Source organism: Podarcis melisellensis (assembly GCF_964234715.1).
Source record: "Podarcis melisellensis genome assembly, chromosome: 6".
Lineage (NCBI taxonomy): Eukaryota > Metazoa > Chordata > Lepidosauria > Squamata > Lacertidae > Podarcis > Podarcis melisellensis.
Genome location: NC_138538.1, coordinates 1472252 through 1487015, shown reverse-complemented (window position 1 = coordinate 1487015; position 14764 = coordinate 1472252).

The following is a 14764-nucleotide window of genomic DNA, read 5'->3' as shown; positions in this document are numbered from 1 at the left end:
GAGAGCCCCCTCATTGCTCAAGAAAAGTGGAGAAAAACTCCTCGGTTAAACCAAAGATGTGATCCATGTGCTTCATTTGCAGGAGATCTGAAGTAGTGAAAAGCAAAAACTGCCAGCACAAATTGGAAAGGAAAGCTAATTGCATGGAATCCTGCAAAACATTGTGTAGTATGTCTTTTTCTCCCACCCCCTTTAGGAAAACAAAGCAAACAAACAAACTCCTGTATCATTAACAGCAGAGTACGCACAGTTATCTCTGTGGGAGTTTTCTTGAAAGATAGGCCTGAAATTAAAAACATATATAATTTTTTGACAGACGCCTTCAGCCAGCGCTCCAGTCGTTTCAGTGTAGCTGATGACGAACCAGTCAGGATGAAATTAACTCCACAAATCTCTGCTCTAAAGAAGAGATAAATGGCACATAATTATTGCATCATCCTTTTTATTGAGCATCCAGATAGAGCCAGCTGTGACCAAGAGACGTGAGTGCACTTACGCTGCGGAAATCAGTGTATCCTTGGGAATGTTGAAGAGTTACTGGGAAGCTTGATGACTAGCGCAGAGCAAGAAGGCGCAATAATTTGTGCATAAATAAATAGAGAATAAACACTTGACAGCACAAGCCTACGCATGATGTGCTCAGACCCATGTCCTGTTCAGTTAAGGTAAGTGGACCCTGCTATTGCTTCCAAGTCACAGTTGCTGGAAACCACGGGAAGGAAGAGGGCTCTTGCGCCCGGATCCTGCTGGCGGGTTTCCCACAATGGGCATCTATCTGGTTGTCCACTTCTGAGAACAGGATGCTGGACTTGATGGGCCATTGGCCCTGATCCAGCAGACTCTTCTTCTCGTTTTCTTAGAATGGCCGCCTAGGAAATGTAAAAGAGGCATTGCACAAAAGTAAAAAGCAAAAGAGTTATAGTGCTACCTTGGTTCCCAAACTTAATCCGTTCCAGAAGTCCGTTCCAAAACCAAAGCGTTCCAAAACCAAGGCGCGCTTTCCCATAGAAAGTAATGCAAAACGGATTAATCTGTTTCAGACTTTTAAAAACAACCCCTAAAACAGCATTTTAACATGAATTTTTCCTATCTAATGAGACCCTTGCTCCATAAAATGAAAGCAATAAGCTTATTGCAGTCACACAATCAGTTACGGTAATCATTAGCTGAACTGAACTGGGTTCCACACAGTCACAAAAACAGAACCAAAAAGAGCCACGAAAACACTAAATAGCAAAAAGAGACGGACCTCAGCATAACACTTGAAACAGAAGTGTGGCACTCAAAACGGAGCACGTTCGGCTTCTGAAAAAAGTTCACAAGCCAGAACACTTAGTTCTGGGTTTGCACTGTTTGGGTTCCAAGTTGTTTGAGTACCAAGGTGTTTGAGAACCAAGGTCTGTGCTCCACAAACAGAACTGAAAGCCCAGCAGATGTAACACCACAAGCAAAAGAATCAATTGACCCATCTGAGTGGGTGTTTCTGGGACAGCTCCTCTAGTTCATAGAATCTTAGAGCTGGAAGGGACCCGGGGGTCATCTAGTCCAACCTCTTGCAATGCAGGAATTTCAGCAAATCATCCATGACAGACGGCCACCCAAACCTCCAAGGAAGGAGACTGCACCACCTTCCGAGGGAGACCATCATTATGGCTCTGTCAAGGCTGAAGTCCTTTATCGTTATTATCACTCTAGTATTATATTTGTTAAATTTGTATGCAATCATTGGCAGCGCCAGATAGCAGCCTCCTGTGTCGTCCACAGAATGTAGCCTCGAATCTGCCGCCTGGACCAGGCAAGTGATGCCACCCAAACGCACAGCATTGCCCAGCAACTCATCACCAGGACCTCACCTGGGCCCTTGCAGGTCTGCTGGCTGCCATTCCTCTTTGGAAGGACAGTCCAAGTTTCTTCTGCAGTTCCTGAGCTGAAATTTGTGCACAGCCTGGGGGTGGATTTGTAGTGGAACCTTTGGGTGGAGGCTTTGCACCAGCCAGGCTTCTGGGGGGCATTTGCAGATGTCTTCAGTCACAGAGAGGGAGGTGAATTTGTGTGTGTTGAGCACATGGAAGGAATGAGGGGAACTCTGGCACCTCCTAAGGTAGAGGTAAAGGGACTCCTGACCATTAGGTCCAGTCGTGGCCGACTCTAGGGTTGTGGTGCTCATCTCACTTTATTGGCCGAGGGAGCCGGCGTACAGCTTCCGGGTCATGTGGCCAGCATGACTAAGCCGCTTCTGGAGAACCAGAGCAGCGCACGGAAACATTGTTTACCTTCCCGCCAGAGTGGTACCTATTTATCTACTTGCACTTTGACGTGCTTTCGAACTACTAGGTTGGCAGGAGCAGGGACTGAGCAACGGGAGCTCACCCCATCATGGGGATTCGAACTGCCGACCTTCGATCGGCAAGTCCTAGGCTCTGTGGTTTAACCCACAGCGCCACACCTCCTGGATATACAATAATCACCACATTTTCTGCTTTATTTATTGTTATTTAAATGATTTTTTTATTGACAGCTTCTCTGTTTTTACTGATGCGTTTCTTTGCTTTTTCGGTTTTAATTGTTGCATATGCATTTTTCTTTTAAAAAATCATCTTGCTGTGTTTTATGCAAACCACTTAGGGATTTTGCATTTTAAGCGGTATATAAATATTTTTGATGATGGCTACAATGAATAAATTGGGTGTGGGTTGGAATCCTCAAACAAGTTATCACTGCGGTTGGAGAAGGCTGTCTCCGATGGCTCTTTCCTGCTTTCTCAATTTGCTAACTTGAGAAAAACAGACAAGACCTTGCAGAGGTCTGGCTTTCCCAGAAGCCCCTGGGGCTCCTCTCTCACACACCTCCGAACCGTAGCGCCGTTCCTGGCCTCCGAAGACTCCAATACGGCTTTATTGCTGCCTGGGAAACTAAATTCTCTCCCCCACGATTGCGAGGGAGGATTCAATAACAGAGCAGTGTTATCCAATAAAGGGAGATGGAGCATGGGGACAAAATATTGAATTAAAGGCAAATACAGAAAGCAAACGAAGAGGAGGAGAAGCTGGAGAAAACAGGAGGGGCGGCTGGGAGCAGGTTGCAGGCTGGCTGACTGCTAGGGTGGAACTGTAGCCTCAGGTAAAAAGGAGGCGATGGGAGGGAGGGGGCACCAAGCAACCACATGTCTTCTCTCATTAAATCATTTTTTAAACACATGGAGCCTAATACAGCACAGAGGGAAGTGTACATGTAAGAAGAAAACACAAATTAAATTATCTTGCACAAGTTTTCCAGGTGCTTGGGGTTTAGGAGGGGTCAGTCTGAATGGTGCCCTGAGCTCCTTCCAGTTCTTAGGGTTCCGTACCCAGTCGGGGTGGGAATCTAATGGAGGACTTTGCTGAACTGGTCAGACAAATCTCTTTCTAAGGCTGAAATATACTCAGAGTCGAGAGTGGATTTCATGCTCTTTATTCAGCTCATAGTAGTGAGGAATGGAAGTTCCCCCAGAATGTCTGCTTTATATACATTATTTACACAATGGGCCCCACGTGATTGGCTAATTCCGGGATTCACCTGTAGGCCAATCAGGTTGTGGATTCACTTCCACCTGGAGCTGCATTGGGTGGCTCCTGTGGACCAATCAGACTGCTGCATGCTGAATCCTATTGTTCTAGGACTAATCAGACTGCTGCATTCTGGATCCTATTGTTCTAGGACCAATCAGACTGCTGCATTCTGGATCCTATTGTTCTAGGACCAATCAGACTGCTGCATTCTGGATCCTATTCTTCTAGGACCAATCAGACTGCTGCATTCTGAATCCTATTGTTCTAGGACTAATCAGACTGCTGCATTCTGGATCCTATTGTTCTAGGACCAATCAGACTGCTGCATTCTGAATCCTATTCTTCTAGGACCAATCAGACTGCTGCCTTTTGGATCCTATTCAACTCAGTACATAACAAAGGCAGTGACCTTAGCTGGCCACTTTAGGGTCCTCATCAGCACCCCTAAATAATCAGCTAAGGTTACAGGAGCTACAACTAAGAGATTGGGCCCTCCGAGCTAATGGGTGGGCCTTTCCTCCATTCCCCTCACCTAGCTGCTAGGTACAAGAGCCCAACAGGTGTGAGAGAGCTAGCCTGGAAGCAAATATAGAAGCTGGAGACCCAGAGACCTGCTTGATCTGTGCTGGAACCAAAGCTGTGACTAATGGAGAAGCGAGATCTCCTGGGGTCTTCACGCTTTGGACTTTGCTTGGTTACAGTTGGATGTGAGGTGGTTTCGGTTTAGCCCAGAGGTTCCCTAAGTGATTGGTAACACCCGATGGGGGGTAGTTGGATGGCCGGGGGGTGCACTAAGAGGCAAGGGGGTGGCCAGGGTGTGTGTGCTGAAGCTGTAAATGACCAATAGACTTTGAAAAGCTAGTGTCGCTGGATCAAATCCATCAGTTTTGTTGAATTAATTGAACTCATTTTGATTGGATTTCGAATAAATGTGCAATTGTTGCCATTCTGAATTTTATTCCTCAGTGGGTTGTTAACTATTCTTTTTATAGGGTGGGGTGAGACTCACTAAAGGGGAGTCTATGCAACTGAGAGGGCATTGACCTGAAAAAGTTTGGTAACCACTGGTATAGATAGATGATAGATAGATGATAGATGAACGGGACGCGGGTGGCGCTGTGGGTTAAACCACAGAGCCTAGGGCTTGGAAGGTTGGTGGTTCAAATCCCTGCGACAGGGTGAGCTCCCATTACTCGGTCCCTGCTCCTGCCCACCTAGCAGTTCGAAAGCACGTCAAAGTGCAAGTAGATAAATAGGTACCACTCGGACAGGAAGGTAAACAGCGTTTCTGTGCGCTGCTCTGGTTCGCCAGAAGCGGCTTAGTCCTGCTGGCCACATGACCTGGAAGCTGTACGCTGGCTCCCTTGGCCAATAAAGCGAGATGAGCGCCGCAACCCCAGAGTCGGTCACAACTGGACCTAATGGTCAGGGGTCCCTTTACCTTTACCTTAGATGATAGATGGTAGATAGATGATGATAGATGGATAGATATAGATAGATAGATAGATAGATAGATAGATAGATAGATAGATAGATGATAGATAGATGATAGATAGATGATAGATAGATAGATAGATAGATAGATAGATAGATAGATAGATAGATAGATAGATGATAGATAGATGATAGATAGATGATAGATAGATAGATAGATAGATAGATAGATAGATAGATAGATAGATAGATAGATGATAGATAGATAGATGATGAGATAGATAGATGATAGATAGATAGATAGATAGATAGATAGATAGATAGAGATGATAGATAGATAGATAGATAGATGATAGATAGATAGATAGATAGATAGATAGATGATAGATAGATAGATGATTAGATAGATAGATAGATAGATGATTAGATAGATAGATAGATAGATAGATAGATAGATAGATGATATAGCCACATAGATAGATGATAGATATAGATAGGATCATGTTATCGCAATTTAGATAAGTTGGATTTGCAATGCGCCATATCAACGCTGCTTTCCTTTGTGCAAACAAACCAGCAACTGCAACAGGCACTGCAGCCATTGTCTTCTCTTTCTCTCTCACCCCCAGCTCATTTTTCAGCTGCAAGGTTGCTCCACTGTGACGATGATGAGCCACGCAGGGGATGCGCCTCGCAGGCTGCTTTTGGCCCATCCATCAAACCCCCGACAAAGCGCTCGTCTCCCACAAATAAAGTTATGACAAGAGCCCCCAACCCCTGGCTCCTCTCCCTGCCGTTGCCTCCACAACTCCATCATTGGCGGCATTATGAAGCAGCCGCCGAGCTGTTTGTCAGGGCCTCTGACAATCCCCAGTGAGCAAGTGGAAGCAGTGCGGGGGCAGCCATGGTGCTGGAATTGGGGGGGGGCTCGATACTGAGAGGCTCCCCCCATGTAATGCATGCCAGGAAAGAGAGGCCCAGACGCAGCTGCTTGGAAACAGCTTCCAATGAAGCCCAAAATTAGCTCGCCTGGAAGCAGAACATCATTCAAAAGCTGCCCTTGCAACTCAAAAGGCATTGTCCCTCCCAGGATCACCCTATAGTAGTCTCACTCCCCCACCCCAGTTTTCTGGGGTGCTGATCCTGCTTCTATATTCTGGGATCACCCATATTCTGGAGCTTGAGAGGGAGCCAGTGTGGTGCAGTGGTTAGAGTGCTGGACTAGGGCCTGGGAGATTCAGAACAGATCAGAGGAAGTCCTCCTTCACACAGTTAAACTATGGAACTCCCTCCCACAAGAGGCAGTGATGACCACCAATTTGGATGGCTTTCAAAGAGGATTGGATGAATTCATGGAGACGGCTATGGATGGCAACTGGCCAGGATAGCTCTGCTCTGCCCCCAGAGCCTGAAGGGCCCTGCCCTGCTTCTCTCCACCTGGCTTGGGGCGGGGCCTGACAGGCTCCATAAAGGAGTGCTGCTGCTGCTGCTGCTGCTGCTGGGCAGAGAGGACTCAGTTTTTGTTTGTGTTTTCTCCTTGTTTTCAGATTGCTTTTATTTTTTTAGCTGATATTAATGCTGTACAGTCATACCTCGGGTTACAGATGCTTCGAGTTGTGTGATTTCAGGTTGTGCATTGCGACGAACCTGGAAGTACCAGAATGGGTTACTTCTGGGTTTTGATGCTTGTGCATGTGCAGAAGCATCGAATCACAACCCGCGCATGTGCAGACGTGGCGCTGCGGGTTGTGAATGCTGCGGGTAGTGAACGTGCTTCCCGCATGGAACATGTTCGCAACCCGAGCGTCCACTGTATCCTTAGTTTTAGATTTTATGATTTATGTGGAAATTGTTTCCATTTGATTGTGTGCTCTTTGATGTGTTTTATTTATTGTTTATGACTTTTTCTATGTTGGTAATTATGTAATTCTTGTCATGTTCTCAGCCGCCTTGAGCATTGTTTTAACTATGGAAAGACGGCGTACAAATTAAATGATGATGATGACTTGAACAGTTGGCCTCCATCTGAACTGGGAGACAACGGAGGAGTGCTCCTTCAAGGGAGAAGTCACATTGGTGAAAGGTTGCATCGCCTGCTGTGGCTGTAGAGACTGATATGGGAGAGATGTTTAGTTGCAGCTGGGGCAGAAGAAGGCGTCCGCTTGTGCTGCTGTAGATGCACCAGGGCGATTCTTCTCTTTGTGCTCCTCCCAGCGATCATTCCTCCTCTGGTCACTGCAATGGAAGCAGGATCTCTCTCCAGGCACTGCTGTCCTCCGCAAGGCATTCCCACAGGGCAAAGTTGATGTTGCCATCCTTCATGTCATGTTTGCAGACATCTCTGGTTGCTGGAAACCACAGGGGGAGAGAGAGTTGCTCTTGTGCTTGCTGGTTTCCCACAGGCGTCAGGCTGGCCACTGTGAATACCCAAACAAACCCTGTGTTGCAAAAGAGAATGTCGACAATGTTTAGGCAGCACGATGACCATATACACACGTAATAGACAATCTTATTACATGAGCTCTGCTCCACAGCATTTGATATTTTCATTCAGATATTTTCATTCGAAATAAGATGGGTTCATGAAACAATTCTATATTCTCCCACCACGCTGATGAAGATCTACGAAACAGCGGTCAATATCCGGAATCTCTGTTCAGTGTTGGACATTATATTTGCTGAATACACAAAGCTCTACAGCTTATCTTTCATCATTCAAAGTTTGGTACCTCGCTTCATTTAAAGATTTTCAGAGACTTTGAGACTAAGATTTCATTTTGAACTTGTTATGTCACCCTGCAGATGGTGACAGCAGCCACGAAATTAAAAGACGCCTGCTCCTTGGGAGAAAGGCGATGGCAAACCTAGACAGCATCTTAAAAAGCATAGATATCACCTTGCCAACAAAGGTCCGTATAGTTAAAGCTATGGTTTTCCCAGTAGTGATGTATGGAAGTGAGAGCTGGACCATCAAGAAGACTGATTGCCGAAGAATGGATGCTTTTGAATTCTGGTGCTGGAGGAGACTCTTGAGAGTCCCATGGACTGCAAGAAGATCAAACCTCTCCATTCTGAAGGAAATCAGCCCTGAGTGCTCACTGGAAGGACAGATCCTGAATCTGAGGCTCCAAGACTTTGGCCACCTCATGAGAAGAAAAGACTCCCTGGAAAAAACCCTGATGTTGGGAAAGATGGAGGGCACAAGGAGAAGGGGACGACAGAGGACGAGATGGTGGGACAGTGTTCTCGAAGATACCAGCATGAGTTTGACCGAACTGCGGGAGGCAGTGGAAGACAGGAGTGCCTGGCGTGCTCTGGTCCATGGGGTCACGAAGAGTCGGACACGACTAAACGACTAAACAACAACAATTGTTTGAAGGAATTCAATAAAGGTTGTCTATTACGTATGTATATGGTCATCGTGTTGCCTAAACATTGTTGGCCACTGTGGGAACAAGATGCTGGACTGGACGAGCCATCGGCCTGACCCAGAAGGCTCTCCTTTTGTTTTCCTGCTCTCAACCTCAAGGGGAGGACTGTGCACATAAGCCACCTGGCCACCTCCTATAGCCAGCCGCTGGTTACCTGGACGTTTGCTTGCAGCTGCGGGTTGCGCCCAAAGGGCTGTAGGGACGGAGAGGACTCCCCACTTCTTACCACAAAACTGCCGCCAGGGAAACAGAGGCTTTTCTCTCCAGCCCTTCCTGGGGACCAGACGAGGTGTCTGCAGGGATAAGGCGGAGAATCTCCCTTTTTTCTGCATTGTATTCCTCGGGTCCTTTCGCAATGCCGATGCCTCCAGATCTCATTCCGAATAAATAATTGTACTGAGCCACCCAGGTCCCCCGGTGATTAACTAAACACACGGAGGCTCGGCGAAATTGAATTAGTGGTGTGCACTCAGCCGTCGTGGCCCTCCCCACGTCATGAATATTAATGAGGGGTTATTAAGAAATGTAAATGATGCCTCAGGGGGCTGGGAGTCGGAGTGGGGCGGGGGGGGGGCGCTCGCTCTCTCTGGGAGCTGCAGCTTGATATGACAAACCATTAGGAAAACAGCCTGATCGAAGCCACTTTTTAATTATGTCAGATCTGCCGTTTTCCCGGGCACCGCGGCGTTTCCGGATGCTTTCGTTTTTATTAAAACGAGAAAAAGCGAGCCGCTTATAATTGAAGAGTGAAATTAGCTTGAGCAAAGGCAGCAAATCTGCAACAGCAGCAGAAGCGATGTTTGGAGAGGCCGCGGGCGCGTCTTGTGTTTGGACATCGCCGGCCGGCCGGGCGCGCGCAAGCCGGGCGGGTTTTCGCTTCGAGGGAAAAGTCTCTTGGCAGGGATTTCCTCCTGTGCGCAAAGACGCGCGGCGGAGCGGAGAGGCAGCAAATCGTGGCAGCGTTTTGCTCGCCGGCTGGAACAACCCCCACTCGATCGCTGTTTGCACAGATCCCTCCGTGTGCTGTCCTATTAAGTAATCGAAATGTTCTATAAAATGATGGAACTCCTATTTGGGGACTTCCCTGGCTTTTTTCTGGCCCACGTAGGAATAGTCTGGATAGTTGGCCTTGGTGAAGATTTGACATTTTCATCCCAAAAAAGTTTTTGATTTGAGTTCCTACTGAAATGAGGCTGCATTTTAATGTTGTATTTTAATCTTGTTTCTAAGTTGTATTTCAATCAGTTGTTTTTATACCTGGTGTTAGCCGTCCTTGAGCCCGGTCTTGGCTGGGGAGGGCGGGGTATAAATAAAAATTATTATTATTATTATTATTATTATTATTATTATTATTATTATTACTACTACTACTACAAAGGAAACTGAAGAATCAGGCCACTCACTCTTCTGGATCCATAGTACACACGGGCTGATAGATGCGCAGTACTTTCAGGTCGACGCCTCACCACAAAAAAGGATATTGTAGATTGGGGAAAGGTTTAGTAAAGGGCCACCAAAATGATCAAAGGGAGGGAGAGACTCCCCTGTGAGAAAAGGTTTCAGCGTTCGGGTCTTTTTCGTTTCAAGAAAAAGCGTGGCGTAGAGAAAGCGGGTTGCGGAAACATTTCCTCCCTCTCTCATAATGCCAGAACTCTTGGACATCCCGGGAAGATGAACGTCGGAAGGTTCAGGACGGAGAAAAAAAGTCCTTCTTCATGCAGAGTTAAACTGTGGAACTCCCTGCCACAGCAGTGATGGCCACTAACCTGGATGGCTTTAAAAGAGGATGAGACAAATTTATGGAGGAAGGGAGGACTTTCAATGACTACCAGCCATAATAACGACTATGCTCTTCCTCCTATGGTTGGAGGCAACAAGGCTTCTGAATACCAGGGGAGAGTTCCTCTTGTGCTTGAATCCTGTCATGCTTGGATATGACACTGGAACATGAAGAGGTTTGATCCAAAATCAGAGAAGAAAATGGGAAACAAGAATACCAGTACTAATAGTGGATATTGGTATGCAGTCAGTGCCAAACAAAATCAAATGGCCAGCCATGAGTTTGTTTTTTAATACATTGTCAAAAAACATAAACCATATGGCGGCCTACTCTGTTACAATTATTATGATTGTTGGAAGGGGCCTTGAGGGTCATCAAGCCCAACCCCTTGCAAGGTTCTTCTGAATGATCCACCCCAGGCATTCTCCTAAGCAAGCTAAGCCAGGTAGGCTTGATTTGAACATGCTAAATCTAGTGTCTGGCACCCAGGCATTGGAATAGGAGTCCAGGTACCCCACAAACTCATAACATTATAATTGGAAAAGAGCACCCAAGCCAGATATTCTGAGTAAAGGAGTGTGGAGAATGCTAACTTTGGAAAAGAGCACTCTGAGCAACTATTTTGAGAAAGGGAGCATAAAGAAGGCCAACTCTGGAAAAGGGCACTCTGTGCTACTGTTTCCACTCAGGAGGACCAGAATAGCCCCGTTCTGCTCTAATCAGGATCTTCCGTACTGTCTCAATGAGGCCACAGCAGACAGCCATGAAAAACACTAGTTAACTTTCAACACTGATTTTGCACAAAACTTCCGCTGGTCAGAGGAGAAATCAGCAGTCCGAGGGAGTGCATCTGTTATGAATATAGAATCATAGAACTGTAGAGTTCTATGCAGGGATGCCATAATGTCATCTAGTCCACCCCCTGCAATGCAGAAGTCACAGCAAAGAACCCCTGACAGATAACCATCCAATCTCTGCTTTAAAACATCCAGTGAAGGAGAGTCCACCATTTTGCAAGGTAGTCCGTTCCGTAGTCCAACAGGTCTCAACCTTCAGAAAGTTCTTCCTAATGTTTAGCTGCCTGCTCTCCAGGATAAACAGACCCAGCTCCCCCAATTGTTCCTCATTACGATACAATAATCTTTATTGTCATTGTCCCATAGAGAACAACAAAATTGATAAAATCGACATCAGACATTCAAAAACCAACAAGCCTGCTATCCCAGCCTGGTTAACCCCCTAAAAACTCTGATACCCCATAATTAAATACAATATACTCCCATAGATGCTTTTGAATCCTGGTGCTGGAGGAGACTCTTGAGAGTCCCATGGACTGCATGAAGATCCAACCTCTCCATTCTGAAGGAAATCAGCCCTGAGTGCTCACTGGAAGGACGGATCCTGAAGCTCAGGTTCCAATACTTTGGCCACCTCATGAGAAGACAAGACTCCCTGGAAAAGACCCTGATGATGGGAAAGATGGAGGGCACAAGGAGAAGGGGACGGCGGAGGACGAGATGGTTGGATAGTGTTCTCGAAGCTACCAGCATGAGTTTGACCCAACTGCGGGAGGCAGTGGAAGACAGGAGTGCCTGGCGTGCTCTGGTCCAGGGGGTCACGAAGAGTTGGACACGACTGAACGACTAAACAACAGCAACTCCCATAGAGACTCCTTACATTGCGTTTAAAACCAAAATCGCATTTGGATAGAAACTGTTTCTCAGGCGGCTAATCCTAGTCTTTATAACCCTGTACTTTCTTCCAGAAGGCAGAAGCTGAAAGAGATCATTTCTGGGGTGCACACTGTCCTGCACTTGGTTAGGCTTGGTTTCCAGGCCTTTTTATCAGGACTTAGCTTCCAGGGCAAAATGGAGCCTAGCAATAGTCCTACAGAGGACTTTCCCTCCTATTCGCACTCTTTGTCTCCCTGGCTCTTTCTGGCTAATGCTGCCCTGCCCAGCGCACGTGCGTACATGCACATGGGCGCGCACACCTTGAGTTTGCAGCTGCAGCCCCACAAAGCTGCTTCTGGCAGCTGCGCTGCCTCTCCCTTTGGGCATGATGAAAAGCTTCCTGGGAGAACGCAGATAACAACGTACAAGCTCAGGTCAGCCGAGGCCCCTGTAACCCATCCATCAGGCACTGGGGTGGCTCCGCGCACCTCTCCCTTTGCCACCATCTGATGCGCGTTATCCGGCACAAATGTGTTTCTTCCTCCAAGGTTAAATGGATGAGTGAGGTTTAGGCGGTGACAGCTCCGCTTCCTAGCTGCGACAATAAATGAGCGAAGGAGGCCTGAAAGGGGGAGGAGGGGGAATGGTCCTTCATCTCCGGCGCTTCCCACCTGCCGTGCTTTGCCAGGTTGCAGGGGCTGCGTAGTCCCACCCACCCGCCATGTGCTGCCACCGTGGTTTGGTCAGCTGAAGGCAGAGGTGGCATTTCCAAGGCAGGAAGGCTGGTGGCTCCAGAGGCAGCTGCATTTTAATTATTTTAATGTTGTATTTTAATCTTGTTTTTAAGTTGTATTCATACAACTCATTTTTATTATTGTTTGTTAGCCGCCCTGAGCTCAGCCTTGGCTGGGGAGGGTGGGGTATAAATAAAATAATTTATTATTGTTGTTGTTGTTGTTGTTGTTGTTACTATTATTACTGCTACAGCTCTGCAGGAATTTCCAGAGGCAGCCCCACCTAAAGCATATTACAGTATTATTACAGTAATCAGTTTCAAAGCTACACAGGCACGAACCTGAGGAAACCACCCTGTGATATTCGGATGAAATTGAATGAATACCGGTAATAACCATCGTGACTAGACCAGGATTATCCAGAAAAAAAGATGGAGCTGATGATCCACCAGCCTAAGAAAGGGAAAGGGAAACTTTGGCCATCACCTGATCATTCAGCAGCAATGCCCAAAGTCCAAGAGATTCACAGAAATCTGGGAAGGGGGAGGCGGGTGGAAGCAAAGCAGCAAGAGCACCGCTTGGTCCAATTTCCTCTCTCCGCACCACTCTAAGTTTCACAAGCCCCTCGTTCTTCTAAGCTAAGAAGCGCCCTTGCATAAGCCTCCTTTTGTCCCAGAGTGCCCTCATCCCTGGCAAGCCTTGGGCAAGGGAAGGCACCTCGGGGGCATCTCTCCAGAGCCTGTGAGCCTCAGCAGTGGAAGTAATGGGATCTCTCTAAGCCCCGGCAGGATTAATGAGGGCAGGCGCCAGGCAGCAAGGCAGGCCAGCCACGAGTTTGCTCTGCATCTGAGCACATGGCGCTGATGACCCAGTCTGGTTTGCAGCAGATAAGGGCCGCACAAAGGAGGATCTCAGCAAATCGCCTTTGGGGCGAAGAGTCCGTGTGCCTATGTGTAGAGAGCCTAGTGCTTGGTCTCTTTAGAGAGGCGCTCAGCGCTGGCCAGGAATCAGCAGTGCGCAGCATTGGACACAGGCGTTTGCTTTTCAAAAGCAAAAGAAAACAAATTTGGCTTCTCCTTGGTAGCCTCTTCGTCCTGCAAGGATGCAAGTCTTTTGTACAGCGGTTGTGATAGGAATTTTGAGGTCTTAGTTATATGTTAAGTGTTCCTAAGTGTACCAACCAAGCACATACATAGATCAGCACAGGAAGACCGACCTGAAACCATTTTGATTTTTTTTTAAATGTTTATTAAAGTTTTTCAATAAAAATACATAGTTGGCTCACAATACAATATCTGCCATGACATATTTTCACAACTTCTCTGGACTTCCTCACATCTCCTGCTCCCATTTTCATCATAAAAAAAGAATTTTCCAGCAATTTGTCATCTTATTTGCATTTTATGTCCCACAAGCTTAGTTTATAATCTAGTAGTTCTCCAAATGATTCACATTTTCTCAGTCTCACTTATCTTCCTAATTCTATCTAATTTAGTGGTGCCCTATTATTTATGATTAAGCATCCTGCTTAACATTCAGCCAAATTACAATATTTTTGTAAGTAAATCTTGAATTTCTTCCAATCTTCTTCCGTCCTCTCTTCTCCCAGGTCCCGAATTCTGCCCGTCATCTTGGCCAGTTCCCTGTAGTCTATCAGTTGCATCTGCCAGTCTTCCAGTGTGGGGAAATCTTGAGTTTTCCAGTGCTTCGCTAGGAGTATCCTTGCTGTTGTTGTTGCATACATAAAAAATGTTCGGTCCTTCTTTGCCACCCCTTGGTCGACCATGCCCAAGAGGAGGGCCTCTGGTTTCTTAGTGAAGGTATACTTAAATACCTTTTTCAATTCATTATATATCATTTCCCAGAAGGCCTTCACTTTAGGGCAGGTCCACCAGAGGTGAAAGAATGTTCCTTCACTTTCTTTATACTTCCAACATTTATTATCAGACAGGTGGTATATTTTTGCCAATTAGACTGGGGTCATGTACCATCTATAAATCATTTTCATTATATTTTCTTTCAGAGCATTACATGCAGTGAAGTTCAACCCAGTAGTCCACAACCTTTCCCAGTCCTCAAACATGATATTATGCCCAATATCCTGCGCCCACCTTATCATAGCGGATTTAACAGTTTCATCTTGGGTGTTCCACTTTACGACCTG